General features: G+C 47.9%; 1 pseudogene; it reads left to right on the top strand.

The window, feature by feature from the left end:
• Positions 1–4,852, top strand: part of LOC127436852 (xylosyl- and glucuronyltransferase LARGE1-like) — an 81,385-nt pseudogene extending 76,533 nt beyond the window's left edge.
• The last annotated feature ends 10,633 nt before the right edge of the window (positions 4,853–15,485 follow it).

Here is a 15,485-nt window from a genome sequence, read left to right as displayed (position 1 = left end):
ATTATGAACACTATTCCCCTTTGGACACTTTATTACCCCTTTGGACATTTTAAGTTTATTATTATTTCCAATAAATGCCTCTCCGAGACTTGACACCACAGCCACTGTGTCTGTCTCTTGCTCACCCTGCCACAATATATATACTGATGAGCCAAAATATTATGACCACTCACAGGTGAAGCGAACGTGTTGAATGCAGGAGAAAGGGGCAGGAGTAAAGACCTGAGTGACTTTGACAAGGGCCAAATTGTTATGGCCAGATGACTGGGTCAGAGCATCTCTGAAATGGCATGGCTTGTGGGGTGCTCCCAGTCAACAGTGGTAAGTACCTACCGGCAGTGGCCGAGGACAGACAAACCACAAACTAGCGACAGGGTGTTGGATGCCCAAGGCTCATCGATACACAAGGGCAACAAAGGCTATCCCATCTGGTCAGAACCGACAGAAGGGTCTACGGTTACTGGAGGAATGTGTTGCAACACACAGTGAATCGCACCCTGCTGTGTATGGGCTGTGTACCCGCAGACCAATTAGAGTGCCCACAATGACCCCTTTCCACCATCAAAAGCACCTACAATGGGCATGTGAGTGTCCGAACTGGACCTTGAAGCAGTGGAAGAAGGTCACCTGGTCCAATGAGTCCAGTTTGTTTTACATCATGTGGACGGCCGTGTACGTGTGCGCCGTTTACCTGGGGAAGTGATAACACCAGGACACACTGTGGGAAGACTGTGGGAGTGTGATGCTCTGGGCAATGTTCTGCTGAGCAACCCTGGGTCCGGCCATTCATGTGGACATCAATTTGACACATGCCAGCTACCTAAACATAGTTGCAGACCAGGTATACCCCTTCATGACAATGGTATACTCTGATGGCTGTGACCTATTTCAGCAGGATAATGCACCCTGCAACACTGCCCACATTGTTTGGGAACAGTTTGAGGAACATGATGAAGAGTTCAAGGTGTTGCCCTGGCCTCCAAATTCCCCAGATCTTAATCCGATCGAGCTTCTGTAGGATATGTTGGACCAACAAGTCAGATCCACGGCGGCTCCACCTCACAACTTACAGGACTTGAAGGATCTGATGCTAATGTCTTGGTGCCAGATAACACAGGATACCTTCAGGGGTCTTGTAGAGTCTATACCTTGGCGGGTCAGCACTGTTTTGGTGGCACGCAGAGGACCAACAGCATATAAGACATGTGGCCATAATGTTTTGGCTCATTGGTGTAAATATATATATGTGTATGTGTGTGTGTGTGTGCAATTAGTGTATAAATAGTCAATGAGTTTGTTAGCTCTCACGTGGATGCACTGAGCAGGCTAGATACTGAGCCATGGGAGAAGAAAAGAACTGTCAGCAGACCTGCGTAACAAGGTAATGGAACTTTTATAAAGATGGAAAAGGATATAAAAAGATATCCAAAGCCTTGAAAATGCCAGTCAGTACTGTTCAATCACTTATTAAGAAGTGGAAAATTCAGGGATCTCTTGATACCAAGCCAAGGTCAGGTAGACCAAGAAAGATTTCAGCCACAACTGCCAGAAGAATTGTTCGGGATACAAAGAAAAACCCACAGGTAACCTCAAGAGAAATACAGGCTGCTCTGGAAAAAGACAGTGTGGTTGTTTCAAGGAGCACAATACTTGAACAAAAATGAGCTGCACGGTCGAGTTGCCAGAAAGAAGCTTTTACTTCGCCAATGCCACAAAAAAAGCCTGGTTACAATATGCCTGACAACACCTTGACACACCTCACAGCTTCTGGCACAATGAAATTTGGAGTGACGTGACCAAAATTGAGCTTTATGGTCACAACCATAAATGCTATGTTTGGAGAGGGGTCAACAAGTCCTATAGTGAAAAGAATACCATCCCCACTGTGAAGCATGGTGGTGGCTCACTGATGTTTTGGGGGTGTGTGAGCTCTAAAGGCATGGGAATCTTGTGAAAATTGATGGCAAGATGAATGCAGCATGTTATCAGAAAGTACTGGCAGACAATTTGCATTCTTCTGCATGAAAGCTGCGCATGGGATGCCCTTGGACTTTCCAGCATGACCATGACCCTAATCACAAGGCCAAGTTGACACCTCCAGTGGTTACAGCAGATAAAGGTGAAGGTTCTGGAGTGGCAATCACAGTCTCCTGACCTTAATATCATCGAGCCACTCTGGGGAGATCTCAAACATGCGGTTCATGCAAGATGACCAAAGACTTTGCATGACCTGGAGGCATTTTGCCAAGACGAATGGGCAGCTATACCACCTGCAAGAATTTGGGGCCTCATAGACAATTATTACAAAAGACTGCACGCTGTCATTGATGCTAAAGGGGACAATACACAGTATTAAGAACTAAGGGTATGCAGACTTTTGAACAGGGGTCATTTAATTTTTTTCTTTGTTGCCATGTTTTGTTTTATGATTGTGCCATTCTGTTATAACCTACAGTTGAATATGAATACCATAAGAAATAAAATAAATGTGTTTTGCCTGCTCACTCATGTTTTCTTTAAAAATGGTACATATTTTACCAATTCTCCAAGGGTATGCAAACTTTTGAGCACAACTAATATATATATATATATATATATATATATATATATATATATATATATATATATATATATAATCACTAAATTAATGCATTATTAACAACATATTAATCAATGGCAGATGTATTAGGGTTTATACTGAACTTATACTGCAAAGCCTAATTCACAGATCCATTATATTTACACAGATTTGATTGTTGTCCTGCCTGTTTGCATTCACTTATGACTCTCTCTCTCTCTCTCTCTCTCTCTCTCTCTCTCTGTGTGTGTGTGTATATATATATATATATATATATGTAAAATTTAATAATTCATATAATGTTTTATCATGATGTATACAGGTGCATCTCAATAAATTAGAATGTCGTGGAAAAGTTCATTGATTTCAGTAATTCAACTCAAATTGTGAAACTCGTGTATTAAATAAATTCAATGCACACAGACTGAAGTAGTTTAAGTCTTTGGTTCTTTTAATTGTGATGATTTTGGCTCACATTTAACAAAAACCCACCAATTCACTATCTCAACAAATTAGAATATGGTGACATGCCAATCAGCTAATCAACTCAAAACACCTGCAAAGGTTTCCTGAGCCTTCAAAATGGTCTCTCAGTTTGGTTCACTAGGCTACACAATCATGGGGAAGACTGCTGATCTGACAGTTGTCCAGAAGACAATCATTGACACCCTTCACAAGGAGGGTAAGCCACAAACATTCATTGCCAAAGAAGCTGGCTATTCACAGAGTGCTGTATCCAAGCATGTTAACAGAAAGTTGAGTGGAAGGAAAAAGTGTGGAAGAAAAAGATGCACAACCAACCGAGAGAACCGCAGCCTTATGATTGTCAAGCAAAATCGATTCAAGAATTTGGGTGAACTTCATAAGGAATGGACTGAGGCTGGGGTCAAGGCATCAAGAGCCACCACACACAGACATGTCAAGGAATTTGGCTACAGTTGTCGTATTCCTCTTGTAAAGCCACTCCTGAACCACAGACAACGTCAGAGGCGTCTTACCTGGGCTAAGGAGAAGAAGAACTGGACTGTTGCCCAGTGGTCCAAAGTCCTCTTTTCAGATGAGAGCAAGTTTTGTATTTCATTTGGAAACCAAGGTCCTAGAGTCTGGAGGAAGGGTGGAGAAGCTCATAGCCCAAGTTGCTTGAAGTCCAGTGTTAAGTTTCCACAGTCTGTGATGATTTGGGGTGCAATGTCATCTGCTGGTGTTGGTCCATTGTGTTTTTTGAAAACCAAAGTCACTGCACCCGTTTACCAAGAAATTTTGGAGCACTTCAGGCTTCCTTCTGCTGACCAGCTTTTTAAAGATGCTGATTTCATTTTCCAGCAGGATTTGGCACCTGCCCACACTGCCAAAAGCACCAAAAGTTGGTTAAATGACCATGGTGTTGGTGTGCTTGACTGGCCAGCAAACTCACCAGACCTGAACCCCATAGAGAATCTATGGGGTATTGTCAAGAGGAAAATGAGAAACAAGAGACCAAAAAATGCAGATGAGCTGAAGGCCACTGTCAAAGAAACCTGGGCTTCCATACCACCTCGGCAGTGCCACAAACTGATCACCTCCATGCCACGCCGAATTGAGGCAGTAATTAAAGCAAAAGGAGCCCCTACCAAGTATTGAGTACATATGCAGTAAATGAACATACTTTCCAGAAGGCCAACAATTCACTAAAAATGTTTTTTTTATTGGTCTTATGATGTATTCTAATTTTTTGAGATAGTGAATTGGTGGGTTTTTGTTAAATGTGAGCCAAAATCATCACAATTAAAAGAACCAAAGACTTAAACTACTTCAGTCTGTGTGCATTGAATTTATTTAATACACAAGTTTCACAATTTGAGTTGAATTACTGAAATAAATGAACTTTTCCACGACATTCTAATTTATTGAGATGCACCTGTATATATAATTTCATAATTCATATAATATTTTATCATGTCATATATCACGTTTATATGATGTTAGTAATCATGTTTTGTTTTTTTTTGTAGGCTGCAGATGTTAGAGGTGATCTGTAAGCATTGGGAGGGGCTCATCAGTCTGGCCCTCTGTCTGTCAGATGCTGAAGCTCAGCAGTTCCTACGTTATGCTCAAGGCTCTGAGGTTCTCATGAGCAGGAGTAATGTGGGATATCACATTGTCTATAAAGAAGGCCAGTTCTACCCTGTTAACCTGCTGCGTAATTTTGCTATGGGACAGGCCAGCACACCCTTCATGTTCCTGTCAGATATCGACTTCCTGCCCATGTATGGACTCTATGAGTACCTCAGGTAAGAGCCTACCACACAAAACCTATAGAGTGTTAAGACAATGTTACATTGCATTTTCAAAAAGTTCTTTCAATGGGGTCATGACACACGGAATCAGATTTTACTTGGTCTATTGACATATAAGACTTTATTGTACTATAAAAACATACTGTAAATTTCAGAACTCAATACTTCCTCCCCAGTCCAACAAGAGCATTTATTGTAAACAAGATGTAGAAACTACTTGTTTTCTACATCACCAACTTTGTAATGTTATATGATTGAAAACATCAGCACATTACCATCTTCACAGCAAGACATCAACGCCTATTTTTACATCTTCACCTTTTTGTCCTGCTCACTGCAGCTCAGTCTGTAAACTATCAAATACTATTACTGCTCACCAAAAAAAAACAACAACTATTAGGGGTGGTTTACACAGGACACAATATTGTGCCCATCTGCTAAATGTTTTTAAATTATTTTTCTATGTAAACATGCACTAGACAGATACCTTTGTCTTTTATGCCGTGCATCTTACGCCATAAGCACTGGATTTGTTGATAAAGACTATAAGAGAAACTTACCTCTGTTTGAACCATGCAACTAAATACAGTGTGTTGTTAATTAAATCAGTAGTAAGTCATGGGCAAACAAATGGCACCGTCTTTGACCGTCTGAATTCACAGTCTGAATTTTAATATTATAGTTTATAGTTCAATACCTGTCATTGCATAAAAATGTGAGTGAAAAGTTTTATTGAAAAATGTATATGAATTTCTTAGCATTTGGTATGTCCCCCTTTTGCTTTAATCACTCAGACTTGTGGACCCTTGTGTAGAAAATATTAGGGATAACTATAAGGGATAGTTGCCCCAAAAATAAAAATTCTCTTATCATTTACCATCCTAGATGTGTATGACTTACTTTCTTCTGCAGAACACAAATTAAAATATTTATAAGAATATCTCAGCTCTGTCTATACAATGCAAGTAAATGGTGGTCGGAACTTTGAATCTCCAAAAATCACATAAAGCCAGCCTAAAAGTAATTTTAATTATTTTACTAATAAGTAAAATCCATATCTTCTTAAGCGAGATGATAGGTGTGGGTGAGAAATAGATTAAATTCCTTTTTTTACTATAACTTTCCACCTTTGACCAGCCCCGACCAGCATCCCACCCTGATCCTAACCATATGGAGCCTGTAAGGCTGAGTAGCCTGCCAGGAACAACGCATGGCACCTTTCACCCATCGCAAAAATGTACACTGTACACTAAAGTACATCAAAGATCAAAGATGCCGGTGCATATGGACACAGCGGCTACTCTGGAGCTCAGCAGCAATGCTAATTTGTGTTTATACTTTGTCTATCCATCAAAGTTTTTGTCTCCTGTGTCAGTGAGACACAGTCGCTGACATGTGTAGAGTGTTACGGAACTGCAAGAAATCCAGAACACATCCCAGAGACTTTTTCCTGATGCCAACAGAGAAAAAGGTGTCGGACGAAGAGCTGCAGAACAACGGGCTCCTGAGAGCACAAGGCTTGGAGGCCGCACCCTCGTCCATGCACTGCAACCTGCAGAAGAGGTGCCGCAAGTGGTGTGAGAGGAAAGCATGGCAAACAAGCTGGCGTTTGCGCCAGGCTAATGACTAATCCTACCAGACCTGCACTCCCATCTCTATTTCTGGCCAATGTTCACTCCCTGGACAATAAGATGGACTTCCTCAGACTTCTTATGACCACTCAGCTCGAATTTAGGGACTGCTGTATTATAATTTTCTCTGAAACGTGGCTGCATAACAATATTCCCGACTTGGCAGGTCAGCTAAATGGACAAACCTTCTTCTGTGTGGACAGAAACTCATCCAGTAAGACCAAAGGAGGAGGATTGTGCATTTATGTGAATCGATATTGGTGTACAAACGCTTCTGTTGTTGATGTCCGCTGCTCTGAATCTGTAGAATAAATAATAATAAAGTGCCGGGCCTACGATTTACAGTGGGAATTCACTGTTGTTGTTATCATTGCTGTTTACATCCCCCTGAGTGCCAAGGCTGACACTGTGCTCAGTGAACTTTATGACACTGTCAGTTGGCAACTGGCCAAACACCCAGAAGGATTTTTCATCATAGCAGGGGACTTTAAACACACCAACCTGAAGAATGTCCTTCCAAAATTTACCAATAAGTTTCTGTTCCTTCAAAAGGACACAACATTTTAGACCATGTTTACAATGTTCGGGACTCACAGAGCTCTCCCCTGCCCCCACCTCGGAAACTCTGACCATTCCTGTGTTAATTTAATACCTGCATACCAACCACTAAAGAAATGGGGAAAACGTCATGGTTACTGGTGTAACCTCCGTTCCCTGATGGAGGGAACGAGACGTTGGTGTCGACTCTTGGGAGCCCGAGACACCTCTGGTCTTTCATAAAAGGCCAATGAAAATTGGCGAGTGGTATTTGCATGCCACTCCCCCAAACATACGTGTATAAAAGGAGCTGGTATGCAACCACTCATTCAGGTTTTACGCTGAGGAGCCGATATAAGGTCCGGCCATTTCAGCGGGTAGTTCAGCGTTGTGGCAGGAGGGACCAACGTCTCGTTCCCTCCATCAGGGAACGGAGGTTACACCAGTAACCATGACATTCCCTATCTGTCACTCACTCGACGTTGGTGTCGATGTAGTGACACTAGGGGTCCCTATACAAAATGCCACAAGGCTGAACTGTGTTACGTGAACTGGCGGTGTGGTGGGCAGACATGCTGTGTGCCTCATAGCCAGCACACCAGGTCGACACGTAACCTCCCCCAACACAGTTATGAGTGTCGAACGGCCCTTTTTGGGGATAAGTCGACTACCCAAAGATAGAGACAGGCTTAACCCAGTTGTGGCCTCTTTTCCCCTTCTCTTTTTCCACTCCCTAAAAAAGAAGTGGGATTATCCTACTGGGCCGCCAGGTCTAGTCGGGGGGTGTCCCTCCCAAGGGGAGGACACCGCGGAGACCACACCTTGCCCCAAGAGAGGAGGAGATATTTAAGTGGAAGAATACGTCACATGGTCTTTCCAACCATGTGGAGAGCCTTCAAGGTAGATCCTGCCCAATGGGGGAGGAGTTACTACAACATGGAGACTTGGGCAGAGGGGCTCTGCCCAAGGGAGACGCAGTTTGCCAACAGGGAAACGAATTAGCGGAAGAAATAGATCGCATGGGGTTAGCCTTACAGGGAACTGCCACATGCGGAGCACCTACCCCAGAACCGGGCTCTTAGTTAGCACGTGTACTGGGCCGGCAGCGAGTCTCTCCGAAAACTCGACTGCCACAGGGCTCGGAGGAAGTCAACCAGGGAACACATTTTGTGAACACTACTGGGAATTAACAGCGCATGTCTTCAGCTCAAAAGGAGGTGGAAGGCGCTATGTGCAAGCGATACACCCGGCCGGCTATCCTGGGCTTATCTGCTTGTTGCGTGCCACTGCCTGGGACGAAACCGGTTCCACCCGGAGGTTGTAGAACCTTGCAAAGGTGTTGGGTGTTGCCCAGCCTGCTGCTCTGCAAATGTCTGTTAGAGAGGCACCCCTGGCCAAGGCCCAAGAAGCCGCTACACCACGGGTAGAATGGGCTCGTAGCCCTACCGGGGGCGGCATGTTTTGGGCGAGATATGCCATAGTTATGGCGTCAACGAGCCAGTGGGCGATCCTCTGCTTGGAGACAGTGCTTCCTTTCTGCTGTGCACCAAAAGCAGACAAAGAGCTGCTCAGAGATTCTAAAGCTCTGCGTGCGATCGAAATAGATGCGTAAAGCACGCACCGGACACAGCGACGACAGGGCTGGGTCTGCCTCCTCCTAGGGCAGCACTTGCAGGTTCACCACCTAGTCCCTAAAGGGGTGGTGGGAACCTTGGGCACATAGCCCGGTCAGGGTCTCAGGATCACGTGAGAGTAACCTGGACCGAACTCCAGGCACGTTTCGCTGACAGAGAACGCTTGCAGGTCACAAACCCTCTTGATGGAAGTGAGCGCAGTCATGAGGGCAGTCTTCAAGGAGAGTGCCTTAAGCTTGGCTGACTGCAAAGGTTCAAAGGGGGCTGTCTGTAGACCCTGAAGAATTACAGAGGTCCGATGAGGGAACGAGGCATGGCCTGGAGTGATTCAGCCTCCTGGCGCCTCTTAGGAACCTGATGATCAGATCATGCTTCCCTAAGGACTTACCGTCGACTGCGTTGTGGTGTGCTGCTATGGCAGCAATGTACACCTTCAAGGTGGAAGGGGACAGCCTTCCTTCCAACCTCTCTTGCAGGAAGCAAAGCACTGATCTGACTATGCATCTCTGGGGGTCTTCCCAACGGGAAGAACACCACTTAGCGAACAGACGCCACTTAAAGGCATACAGGCGCCTCGTAGAGGGAGCCCTAGCCTGAGTGAACGTGTCTACCATCGCAGGTGGGAGACAGCTTAGGTCTTCCACGTCCTGTCCAGGGGCCAGGCATGGAGATTCCAGAGGTCTGGGCGCGGGTGCCGGATGGTGCCCCTTCCTTGAGAAAGAAGGTCCTTCCTCAGGGAAATTTGCCAGGGGGGAGCTGTCGCGAGGAGCGTGAGGCCCGAGCACCACGTCTGGGCGGGCCAGTAGGGTGCTTACCAGGACGACCTTCTCCTCGTCCTCCCTGACCTTGCACAGGGTCTGCGCAAGCAGGCTCACTGAGGGAAAATGCATATTTGCGAATGCCAGGGGACCAGCTGTGTGCCAGCGTGTCTATGCCGAGGAAGGCCTCGGTCAGGGCGTACCAGAGCGGGCAGTGGGGAGGATACTTGGGAGGCGAACAAGTGCACCTCTGCCTGTCGAATTGACTCCAAATCAGCTGGACCACCTGAAGGTGGAGTCTCCACTCTCCCTTGAGGGTAACCTGTTGTGACGGCACATCCGCCGTAGTGTTGAGGTTGCCCGGGATGTGAGTGGCTCGCAGCAACTTGAGGTGCTGCTGACTCCGGAGGAGGAGACGGCAGGCGAGTTGTGACATACAGCGGGAGTGCAGACCGCCTTGGCGGTTGACATATGCTACCACTGCCGTGCTGTCCATCCGAACTAGCACGTGCTTGCCCTGGATCAACGGCCGGAACCTCCGCAGGGCGAGCAGAATTGCCAGTAACTCGAGGCAGTTGATGTGCCAACGCAGTCGTGGACCCGTCCAGAGGCCGGTGGCTGCGTGCCCGTTGCAAACAGCGCCCCAGCCCGTTTTGGAGGTGTTTGTTGTGACCACGACACGCCTGGAGACCAGTTCTAGGGGAACACCTGCTCGTAGAAATGAGAGGTCGGTCCAAGGGCTGAAAAGACGGTGACAGACTGACGTAATGGCCACGCGGTGTCCCATGGCGCCATGCCCGTCTCGGGACTCGAGTCTGGAGCCAGTGCTGAAGCGGCCTCATATGCATCAACCTGAGTGGGGTGGCCACCGCCGAGGATGTCATATGCCCCAGGAGCCTCTGAAAAAGTTTCAGTGGAACCACTGTTTTCTGTTTGAATGCCTTCAAACAGGCCAGCATCGACTGGGCGCGCTCGTTCGTAATGCACACCATCAGGGAGACTGAGTCCAACTCCTAACCGAGAAAAGAGATGCTCTGAACCGGGAGGAGCTTGCTCTTTTCCCAGTTGACCCGAAGCCCTAGTCGGCTGAGGTGTGAGAGCACCAGGTCCCTGTGTGCGCATAACACGTCTCGAGAGTGAGCTAAGATTAGCCAGTCATCGAGATAGTTGAGAATGCGAATGCCCACCTCCCTTAGCGGGGCAAGGGCAGCCTCTGCGATCTTCGTAAAGATGCGTGGAGACAGGGACAAGCCGAAAGGGAGGACTTTGTACCGATACGCCTGACCCTCGAACGCGAACTGCAGGAAGGGTCTGTGTCGAGGAAGGATCGAGACGTGAAAGTACGCATCCTTCAGGTCTACCGCCGCGAACCAATCTTGATGCCGGACGCTCACTAGAATGCGTCTTTGCATCAGCATCTTGAACGGGAGTCTGCGTAAAGCCCGGTTCAGTACTCGCATGTCCAAGATTGGCTGCAACCCACCGCCTTTTTTCAGTACGATGAAGTAGGGGCTGTAAAACCCTTTCTTCATCTCAGCTGGAGGGACAGGTTCTATCACGTCCTTCCGTAGGAGAGTAGCGATCTCCACGCAAGGTAGCAGCCTTTTCGTCTTTCACCAAGGTGAAGTGGACACCGCTGAACCTGGGCGGATGCCCGTTGAAGTGAATCGTGCAGACAAGTCGGATGGTCCGGACCAGCCCTCGTGACGGATTGGAAGGCGCAAGCCATGCGTCCAAGTTCCGCGCAAGGGGGACCAAAGGGACAACGTCATCGGATGTACCGGCAGGTGGGGTCTCACGGCAGGGCGGAGCTCGAGGTACCACATCACGTCGTGGCCATGCTGACTCTAAGGACATCGAAGCACTTACCTGGTTCCTTGTGACCACCCCCGGAACAGCCTGGGATGGGGGAGGAAGAGGCCTGTCCTCGTGACCCGTGGAGACTGTCACATCGGGGGCGGATTTGTGCCATAGTTGGGCGCTCAGGGGCGGGAGACCAACGCTGGAGCGCCAACCTGCCAAATGGAGTGGTGGACGGTGGCCGTAATGCCAGCCGTACACACCGGATACGTGACCCAGGGAACAAGGAAACCACTCTTGCTGAGCTCTTGAGTACTGCAGCCACTTGGGCATGCAGCGCAATTAAATGCAAAAGGTAACAAAAAGATGAAGATCTGCTTACCAGCTCCAGAGCAGCGGGTTTTGTTGTCCCTGGGTCACCCATCTCAAGGGCGCTTTGAAGCCTTTCACGGGTTCTGGGCGGCCGTGAGACGGGTGGCGTCTGCTTCCTGTGGTGGGCTCCACGCCGGGGCCGGGCCAAAGGGGCGGGCTGCAGCAGAGCCGGTGCAGTCACCGCAGGGGGACGCCCTTGGCGATGAGTAGATGGGGTGTGGGATCTTGAGCCACGCCGGGGCAGGATATGCCGGCTAGCATCCATCTACTGCTCTACCATCGAGAACTGCTGGGCAAAGTCCTCGACGGTGTCGCCGAATAGGCCCGCCTGGGAAATGGGGGCAGCAAGGAATCGTGTCTTGTCGGCCTCACCCATCTTGACCAGGTTGAGCCAAAGGTGGCGCTCCTGGACCACTAGTGTGGCCATCGTCCGCCCGAGAGACCGCGCTGTGACCTCCGTCACTCAGAGAGTGAGGTCGGTCGCCGAGCGCAGTTCCTGCATCAATCCCAGGGCGGAACTACCATCGTGCAGTTCCTTTAGCGCCTTGGCGGACTTGCAGGAGAGCCATGGCGTGCATGGCAGAGGCGGCTTGTCCAGCGGCACCGTAGGCCTTGGCCGTCAGAGACGATGTGAACCTACAGGCCTTGGACGGGGGCTTTGGGCACCCGCGCTAGGTGGCGGCGCTCTGCGGGCATAGGTGCACCGCGAGCGCCTTTATCCACGGGGGGATTGCCGAATAACCTTTGGCTGCCCCACCATCAAGGGTAGTGAGGGTGGGGAAGCTGAAAAGATCAGGACCGGGCAGTAAAAAGTGCCTCCCGCGACCTTCTCAGCTCTTCATGCACTTCCGGGAAGAAAGGAACGGGGGCGGGGCGTGGCTTTGAGTGGCGCCGCGAGCCCAGGAACCAATCACCGAGCCGCGAGGGTTCAGGGAAGAGCGGTGAAATCCACTCTAACCGACGCTCGCGGCTGCCCGGAAAGTATGTCGTCATCTCCGCATCAGCCTGTGACTGGGCGATCGACCCTGAAGGGAGGAGCCCAGCTGAGGCTTCCAACTGGACGAGCCCGCTCTCCGATGCTGCGCTCGAGAGCTCATCACTTTCGCGGGCTCCGAATAAGAGGTCTAACTCGCCGTGAGACGAGCCGGCGGACTCACCCGGAAGCCCGATCGGGACAGACGAGCGTGCTGGGGAATGGGAGGTCCGCGGGGAGATACCCGGCGGAGGCGGTCCCATTGGGGTCCCCAAATCACCCCCAGTGCTAGCCGCGCTGGCCTCAAACCCGTGGGTAAAAGGACCGAGGCGGGAGCCTCTGGGGTGGCTCGCTTTCTGAAGGCGAGCCACGTCCGCAACGTTGCCATGGACATATTCTCGCAATGAGAACATGACCATCCATGAACGCTGTCTCCGCGTGAGCAGTGCCCAGACATGAAAGACAGTGATCGTGACTGTTAGAAGGCGAGAGATAACGAGCACAAACAGGAATAACACACAATCGGAAAAGCATCTTTAAAAAGATGCGTCTTTAAAAAGACGTTCCCTGTGTGCGCTCTTTTAGAGAAATATATACTCTTTTAGAGGGGAAAAATGCTCTTTCAGAAAATATACTCTCTAGTTTTTCTGCCGAAGAGCCCAGGGGCATTCTCTGCATTAGAGGTGAATGGACAGTAGTATTCAGCTCAATGAGCATGACCGTTCGGCTCCGAAGAGAAAATCTGAATGAGTGGTTGCATACCAGCTCCTTTATACCCATATGTTCGGGGGAGTGGCATTCAAATACCACTCGCCAATTTTCATTGGCCTTTTATCAAAGACCAGAGGTGTCTCGGGCTCCCAAGAGTGACCCCTAGTGTCACTACATCGACACCAATGTCGAGTGAGTGACAGATAGGGAACTGGTTTCTCAAGCTATCAGAACGTAACCAGAAGGTGCAGTCTCATGCTTTGAGGACTGTTTTGATTTCACTGACTGGAACATATTCAAAGTGGCTGCTACAACCAAGGGCTTCAAAGACCTAGAGGAATATGCAGCACAGGTCACATCTTATATCAGTGTGTTGACAATATTGCTAACTCACGAACAATATAAATTCCCCCAACCAGAAGCCTTGGCTTAATGCAGAGGTCCACTCCCTTCTCAAAATAGGGGATTCAGCCTTCAGGTCTGAGCACTGACATCCCGTCTGCATGACAAAGGCATATGCAAAACAAACCAAAACACTTCTCTTTGTAATATAAACAAAGTTTATTTATGCAGTAATATCAATTAATAATTAGTACAATGCAGTCAATAAACTTCCGACTTACAACTACAAACTAAACAGTGATATGATTAGATATGGAAATCAAAATAATCCTATAACACATGAGTGTGTGTGTGTGTGAGAGCGAGTGTGTGTGTGTGTGTGTGTGTGTGTGTGTGTGTGTGTGAGGAGGGACGCGCACAAAATGGCGGACGTGACTCTCGTGGAGAGTATGTCACACGAGACTTCCGGCCAGGGAATATGGCCGCGAATGTGGGCGGAGAGAAACCAGTCAATGGCGTCTACCAGTTACTGCGTGTATCCGCTTGTACGATAGCTTAGGGACAAAGCTGAGTTTTATCACGAAGCTATCTACAAGCCAAATGTGTGCCAGAATGTTTGTGAGGGGTTGAGTGTGTGTGTGTGTGTGGTTAGTACGAGAGAGAGAGAATTAAGTGATGGCCTTAAAGCCGATTTCGTGATCGTGGGAGAGAAAGCAGCTGTTAGTTTATCACTCAGAGACTGTTATCGTAAACAGTCCTGCGTTCTTTGATTCTTTAATGGATAAACTCAATTTAATTTCCGCGATGGCGAAAATGCACAACAGTCCAATTCGGTTGGACCACAATACAGCAAATAAAATTAGTGATAATTAATACCCTGAGTATTAATAATGAGCGGACATGGCGGTCCGTAAACTGTACAAGCAAAAACCTTGAAACACAAGAATAACACACTATAATATTCTATCTCTGCCCAGACGTAAACCTCTTACTTGAATCGCATGAGGATGCAGAATGTGTGTTCATCCGTCCTTTAACTCATACTCGGTTCCTCGAGGCTCGGGTGATGACGGGAGGCCATTTCCTCGCTCTGTCGGCGGGCGGTACGGCTGCTGATTCTTGGCGGGCTAGCGGAAAAATCAGAAATGTTGACTTGATTGAAGATGGAAGAGAAATCTTTAATCTCTTCACTTCTGCAGGCAAACGGATGAAGATGTGGATTGCTCGGCAGTCTCCTTCGGATCCGTTAGAGTGTTCGGTTGAACACAGAGTAATCTCAACTCGTCCAGCGAGATGGAGATTGTATGGCCACAGTTTCATGTCGGACGTTACTTCCTTGTGCCACGAGGCTGCACCTGAGAGCAGCGATGAGCTGCGTCTATACACGGCGAACAAAGTTGCTGGAAGCAAATCTCGGAAGCATTTCAGAGGTATTTCTACTCCTGATGTCATGATTGAGGTGCGTTCTGTTGTGAGGTCACTGTTTACGTTCTGCATAAAAAATTTATCACACTTTTTTTTGTCCCCCACTGGGACTGCATCTTGTTTCATAAACATGTACACACACATACACATACAGTCACATAGACATACATACATTTCTTTACAAAACAGACATGACAGATGTAACAAACAGAACAAATAAACTTAATCAAAGGAACTACTGCCTAAAGGGGGTGTGGCAAGAGCAAAAGTTCACTCACTTCACTCACCTTTTTTTTATTGTCACACAACCATATACACAAGTGCAATAGTGTGTGAAATTCTTGGGTGCAGTTCCGAGCAACATAGCAGTCGTGACAGTGATGAGACATATACCAATCTACAATAAACATCAAATTTACACAACACAATTTAAAATCTAAAATACACA

The sequence above is a fragment of the Myxocyprinus asiaticus genome, chromosome 47 (assembly GCF_019703515.2).
Source record: "Myxocyprinus asiaticus isolate MX2 ecotype Aquarium Trade chromosome 47, UBuf_Myxa_2, whole genome shotgun sequence".
In the NCBI taxonomy this organism is placed as follows: Eukaryota; Metazoa; Chordata; class Actinopteri; order Cypriniformes; family Catostomidae; genus Myxocyprinus; species Myxocyprinus asiaticus.
Note: the sequence above shows the minus strand (reverse complement) of the source record. Positions and strands in the feature narration are given on the sequence as shown.